The sequence below is a fragment of the Elephas maximus genome, chromosome 1 (genome assembly GCF_024166365.1).
Source record: "Elephas maximus indicus isolate mEleMax1 chromosome 1, mEleMax1 primary haplotype, whole genome shotgun sequence".
NCBI lineage: Eukaryota > Metazoa > Chordata > Mammalia > Proboscidea > Elephantidae > Elephas > Elephas maximus.
Window position 1 is genome coordinate 24,057,480 of NC_064819.1, and position 7,332 is coordinate 24,064,811.

Sequence of the window (7,332 nt, forward strand, 5' to 3'; positions counted from 1 at the left end):
TAAAACAATCTTTTCCATTAAATTATGATGACTCCTATAGACCCCATTTTACTATAAAAGAACAAAAATTTTATTCTTTTAAATGATAAAAACTGATGGTATTCATTCATATAATTTCTTTGATAAGCACCCAGGAATGTTTATTGGTTCTTTTTTAAAAAATATATACATTTGTCCTTTTGCATTCATTGATTTTTAACTTACATTTTAAATTTATCATCAAAGTAATATGTGGACGTGATTAAAGCTGCAATACTCTGCTCCCACTCCCACTTCAAATTCCTGAAGGCAATGATTTCTAGCTCATTCTGTTATTTATTCTATTAAAACTCATTGCCATCAAGTTGATTCCAACTCATAGTGAACCTACAGGACAAGGTAGAATTGCCCCATAGGATTTCCAGCGAGCAGCTGGTGGATTTGAACTGCTGACCTTTTGGTTAGCCGCTGAGCTCTTAACCACTGCACCACCAGCGCTCCATTTATTCTATTAGATACCTCCATGTCACTAAATAATATACATGTATGACTAATCCTTGATTTATGAAAGTGGAGTAATTGTCTACTGTCTTCCAGCTATGGCCAATAAAGATTTAGCACATTCAAACTACTGCTTCATCTCCTCTTTCCATGTACTTTCAATATGGTTATATCATGTTTAGCTTTTCTTTTGGATGGCTTTTTATTATGATGAAATATTACAGACACAGAAAATGAATATAAATTAGTATAAAAAATACATATGTGGTTACTACCCAGCTTAGTAAATAAAATGTTGCAAATACAGTGAGGTCTTCTGTGCAAACCTTCCAATCATATTCTCCTTACTTTTCCCCCCAAAGACAAGAACCATCTTGAATTTGGTGTTTTTTATTCTCATATAAATTTTTTATTCTTTGAATACTTGTCCATAATGTCTGATTCAAAACCCTTGGGGTCATATATTTTGGAATTCAGAACTTTTCAAATTTAAGGAAGGCATTATTTTGTATGCTTGGTAAAGTAGAGGGTCAACGAAAAAGAGGAAGGCCCTCGATGAGATAGATTGACACAGCGGCTGAAACAATGGCCGCAAGCATAACATTTGTGAGGATGGCGCAGGACTGAGCAGTGTTTTGTTCTGTTGTACATAATGTTGCTTAGTCGGAACCAACTGTACAGCACCTAACAGCAACAACATTACTTTGTATATACTAAATAAAAATACTATATATATCTATATAGATATAGCATGTAACACTTCCTGCAGGATTTGTAGAACCATAGTTAAAATCTGTCCATATTTTTATAGAAAAATGTATGGATACCCTCACAAATGTTATAAACAAAATTTATAAAGAGCTTCATGTTTTTTGGAAGGTTTTGTCACCAAATGAGTTCAGATCAGGTAAAAGTTTGTAGCTAATCACTTAGGGGGAAAAAACTTCTGATTTTCAGAGCTCTTAGGGTTTTAAAATTGTGGGTAAAAGATTGTGGAATTGTACTAGGTGATGTATTTCTAAATATATTCCTACCATATTTATTCCTTACTCTGTCAACACAGATAGTATCATTGCATTTCCCATTCTGCCAACTGAGTTTACCAGCATGCCTCCATTTCTGGTGGTTTTTGTTTCCAAATTTCCACCTCTGAGCTCCTGTCCCCTCTGATTTGATGATATTTACTTCTATTGCATAATATTACAACAGTCTGCAGTGACTATAGTTGATTCCAAAAGTCGTATATCAATAAGATGCTTCCATTGCTTTAATTGTGTGAATGTGGGTCATACAGAGTCAATGACCACATTCATGTTTTACCAGTTTTAATTCGATTTTTGTTTGCTTCTTGCATTATTTCCAGGAAATATATCCTTAACTTCATCCAAACTTTCCATCCATGAGTAAATTAAAACAATCTCCTGTTTTCTTATATTCCTGAAGTGTACTTAATAATTGTTTCTTCATTGGAAAGAGAATTTCGACATAGTTATTTTTTTTTTTATTTGAGAGGGAGGGCAGAATGTAATCATCTTTATTTGAAAAGATATTGTCCAGTTGGACAACATGCCTGCCACTTTTGTTGTTGGGTATTCCTGCAGAAAGGTAATATTTGAGTTAAACAAAAACAGAATTTATTAATGTCAGATGTATTGACAATTCTGAGGCTTTTATACAAACAGCTCTTTGGATTTATGTCAGTAAACTGCTTGGATACTTCAACAAGAAGTCACTACTATTTTCCCCTCAATGTATCAACCAATTGCTCTCTATATTGATAAGAAATGCCCTAAGTAAATGAAGCAGCCAATACATTGTGGCCATCACTCTAAACAAATTCCAGTTCTTAATTTATTGTCCTCTGAATATATCTAGACATATATATTCTTAGTCATTCCAAGAAAAGGCACTCCATCCCCTTAATTACTCTTGTTTGTCTTTCCACTGTCCTTGCCCTCATATTACATATTACAGCACCGGGACTTGCATTTTTCTTATTTGAGGTTTACATGGAAACTCTCGTCTGTGCAATTGTGTGTGTGTTTTTTTCCTTCTTCTTTATTTTCCACTAAAATTATCCAAGCTTCTCATAATTACACTGAGTACAGGGTTTTATTTGATAAAATACCACGATTCAAAAGCAGCAAATAGAAGGTAGGCTGGTTTGCAATATATTGACTACTAGAGCCTGTTGCCTGTGTTCAAGCTTGAGTAATAATCTATTGTTATAGACTTATTAAGTCCACTAAAACCTTTAATATAAGCTCATATTAATTGTATCTTTAAGCTTCATTCCTCAGCTTAGCAATGCTAAAATTCCCTAATCAGAACTTGGGACTGTAATTATAATTTACTTAGCTGGAATTCATACTTTCATGACTCATAAAGTTGAATTCCAAGTCAAAACTTCTTAAGGGAGGGCACAGGGGGCCTAGACCCATACATGGAGAGCTTTGTCACTTTATAGATAGTATCACTTCTAAAGGCATGAGCATTTATATCCCTGTAATGGTTTCTCTCTCTCTCTGTGTAAATGTTCTTTTTCAACTTTTTAAAAGAAAAAATCATATGAGTTTGGTAATTAAAAATTGGAAGGTCCTTAAAAATGTTCAAAATATAAAATCTTATGGAGGAGAGCTTATTTTATTTATATTACACTTCCTCACAATCATGTGTTAAAGCTTTTCAGATAAGGAAAATATCAAGAGAGACTCAGACTCAAACCTTTTGACCCAAGCTCAGACTTCTGCTTCATCATCCAGCCTGCCAAAGAGTTGAAGTCCACAGCACAAAGTATTGCTAGAAAATACAATCATCACTGAGAGAATGGCCACAGTCACATTATGACACCAAAAAATAAAGGTTACGGATTTGACCCCTGTGAACTTTTGCTGGCTTCGCCCAAGTCTTATAATACGCACCATAGGCTGGTTAAGAGTGGTGCCATGATGGCCAAGAACCTGCACGACAATTTGAAGTGCAAGCATATCAGTGATGATAAAGGACAGTGAATTTATTTAATCTGACTAATCTAAACAGTACAGTGCAAATGTCATTAGAGAGAAACAGAGACTGGGCCACAGTCTTCTGAGGAGGGAGAAGTCATGTCTAGACAGGGTAAAGGAAGGCTTTTCAAAGAGCTACTACATAACACGTGGTTATGCGAAAATGAAGGTGTGTCAAGAAACCAAAAACCAAGCCTAGCCAGTTGCAGTGGAATCAATACTGACTCATGGCGACCCCTTGTGTGCAGAGTAGAACTGCGCTCCATTTGGTGCTCAAGGCTGTGACCTCTCAGAAGCAGATCATCAGGCCTGTCTTCTGAGGCACTTCTGGGTGATTGAAATCACCAATCTTCCATTTATTAGCAAGTGCATAACCATTTGCACCACCAAACCCAGGCCAATAAAAAGTAATGAAGAAATGTATCTGCTGCTATATTTGGAAAGCCTGGTGGCATAGTGGTTAAGGGCCACCGCTGCTAACCAAAAGGTTGGCAGTTCAAATCCACCAGGCACTCCTTGGAAACTCTGGGAGGGCACTTCTACTCTGTCCTACAGGGTTGCTATAAGTTGGAACTGACTCGACGGCAAAGGGTTTGGTTTGGTGCTGCATTTGGAGCCCTGGTGGCGCAGTGGTTAATTTTTTACCAAAAGGGTGGCAGTTGGAATCCAGCAGCAGCTCCTTGCCAATCCTATGAGGTGGTTCTACTGTGTCCTGTAAGGTTGCTATGAGTTAGAATCCAATCAATGGAGACGGATTTGGGGGAGATTTGGGGTGCTATATTTATTGTTGAGAGACAAAGATTTTAAGATATAGCCCCTGAGGTCAGGGTGGGGGCTAGTTCTTTGAGGAAATGATTTGTGTTACTGAAATAACTGAAGGAGAGTATAAATGCTAGAAGCATGCCTTAATGGTAACCTCTAACCAAAGCTCCTGAAAATAAATTTATTTTCCACTGTAATCTGAAGGTAAAGTCTGATGACCCCTCCACCAAAATCAAGCAGTATCATTCTTCAAATCATTCTAAGCTCCAAAGTTAAATGCGTGTCCTTCAACAGGACCTTATTTTAAATTATGTATAACTTCATGTAACTGTTGTGTCAGCAATGTGAGTAGAACAGTTAAGCTCTACAAATAAATTCTTTACTTTTTTAGATAATTTTTATTGTGCTTTAAATGAAAGTTTACAACTGAAGTCAGTCTGTCACATATAAGCTTGTATACACCTTACTACATACACCCATTTACTCTCCCCCTAATGAATCAGCCCGCTCCCTCCTTCCAGTCTCTCCTTTCTTGACCTTTTTGCCAGTTTCTAACCCCTCTACCCTCCCATCTCCCCTCCAGACAGAAGATGCCAACACAGTCTCAAGTGTCCACCTGATACAAGTAGCTCACTCTTCATCAGCATCTCTCTCCAGCCCATTGTCCAGTCTCTTCCATGTCTGATGAGTAGTCTTGGGGAATGGTTCCTGTCCTGGGCCAACAGAAGGTTTGGGGACCATGACTGCCGGGATTCCTCTAATCTCAGTCAGACCATTAAGTCTGGTCTTTTTATGAGAATTTGGGGTCTGCATCCCACTGTTCTCCTGCTCCCTCAGGAATTCTCTGTTGTGCTCTCTGTCAGGGCAGTCATCGGTTGTGGCCAGGCACCATCTAGTTTTTCTGGTCTCGGGATGATGTAAGTTTCTGGTTCATGTGGCCCTTTCTGTCTCAGGCTCATAGTTATCGTGTGACCTTAGTGTTCTTCATTCTCCTTCGATCCAGGTTGGTTGAGACCAATTGATGCATCTTAGATGGCCACTTGTTAGCATTTAAGACCCCAGACGCCACACTTCAAAGTGGGATGCAGAATGTTTTCATAATAGAGTTTATTATGCCAATTGACTTAGAAGTCCCCTTAAGCCATAGTCCCCAAACCCCTGCCCTTGCTCCACTGACCTTTGAAGCATGCAGTTTATCCTGGAAACTTCTTTGCTTTTGGTCCAGTCCAGTTGAGCTGACCTTCCCTGTATTGAGTATTGTCCTTCCCTTCACCTAAAGTAGTTCTTATCTACTAACTACTCAGTAAATAACCCTCTCCCACCCTCCTCCCCGCCCTCATAACCACAAAAGAATGTGTTCTTCTCAGTTTATACTATTTCTCAAGAACTTATTATAGTGGTCTTATACAGTATTTGTCCTTTTGCATCTGACTCATTTCATTCAGCATAATGCCTTCCAGGTTCCTCCATGTTATGAAATGTTTCCCAGATTCGTCACTGTTCTTTATTGATGCGTAGTATTCCATTGTGTGAGTATACCATAATTTATTTAACCATTCATCTATTGATGGACACCTTAGTTGCTTCCAGCTTTTTGCTATTGTAAACAGAGCTGCAATAAACATGGGTGTGCATATATCTGTTCGTGTAAAGGCTCTTATTTCTCTAGGGTATATTCTGAGCCGTGGGATTTCTGGGTTGTATTGTAGTTCTATTTCTAACTTTTTAAGAAAATGCCAGATAGATTTCCAAAGTGGTTGTACCATTTTACATTCCCACCAGCAGTGTATAAGAGTTCCAATGTCTCCGCAGCCCCTCCGACATTTATTATTTTGTGTTTTTTGGATTAATGCCAGCCTCGTTGGAGTGAGATGGAATCTCATTGTCGTTTTAATTTGCATTTCTCTAATGGCTAATGATGGAGAGCATTTTCTCATGTGTCTGTTAGCCTCCTGAATATCTTCTTTAGTGAAGTGCGTGTTCATATCCTTTGCCCACTTTTTGATTGGGTTGTTTGTCTTTTTGTGGTTGAGTTTTAACAGAATCATATAGATTTTAGAGATCAGGTGCTGGTCAGAGATGTCATAGCTGAAAATTTTTCTCAGTCTGTAGGTGGTCTTTTTACTCTTTTGGTGAAGTCTTTACATGAGCATAGGTGTTTGATTTTTAGGAGCTCCCAGTTATCGGGTTTCTCTTCGTCATTTTTGGTAATGTTTTGTATTCTGTTTATGCCTTGTATTAGGGCTCCTAACGTTGTCCCTATTTTTTCTTCCATGATCTTTATCATTTTAGTCTTTATGTTTAGGTCTTTGATCTACTTGGAGTTAGTTTTTGTGCCTGGTATGAGGTATGGGTCCTGTTTCATTTTTTTGCAAATGGATATCCAGTTATGCCAGCACCATTTGTTAAAAAGACTATTATTTCCCCAATTAACTGACACTGGTCCTTTGTCAAATATCAGCTGCTCATATGTGGATGGATTTATATCTGGGTTCTCAATTCTGTTCCATTGGTCTATGTGCCTGTTGTTGTACCAGTACCAGGCTGTTTTGACTACTGTGGCTGTATGATAGGTTCTGAAGTCAGGTAGAGTGAGGCCTCCCACTTTCTTCTTCTTTTTCAGTAATGCTTTACTTATCCGGGGCTTCTTTCCCTTCCATATGAAGTTGGCGATTTGTTTCTCCAACACTTTAAAAAATGTCATTGGAATTTGGATTGGAAGTGCATTGTATGTATAGATGGCTTTTGGTAGAATAGACATTTTTACTATGTTAAGTCTTCCTATCCATGAGCAAGGTATGTTTTTCCACTTATGTAGGTCCCTTTTAGTTTCTTGCACTAGTACTTCATAGTTTTCTTTGTATAGGTCTTTGACATCTTTGGTAAGATTTATTCCTAAGTATTTTATCATCTTGGGGGCTACTGTGAATGGTATTGATTTTTTGATTTCCTCTTCGATGTTCTTTTTGTTGATGTAGAGGAATCCAACTCTTCTATTAGTTTCAGTAGTTTTCTGGAGGATTTCTTGGGTTTTTCTGCATATAAGATCATGTCATCTGCAAACAGAGATAATTTTACTTCGTCC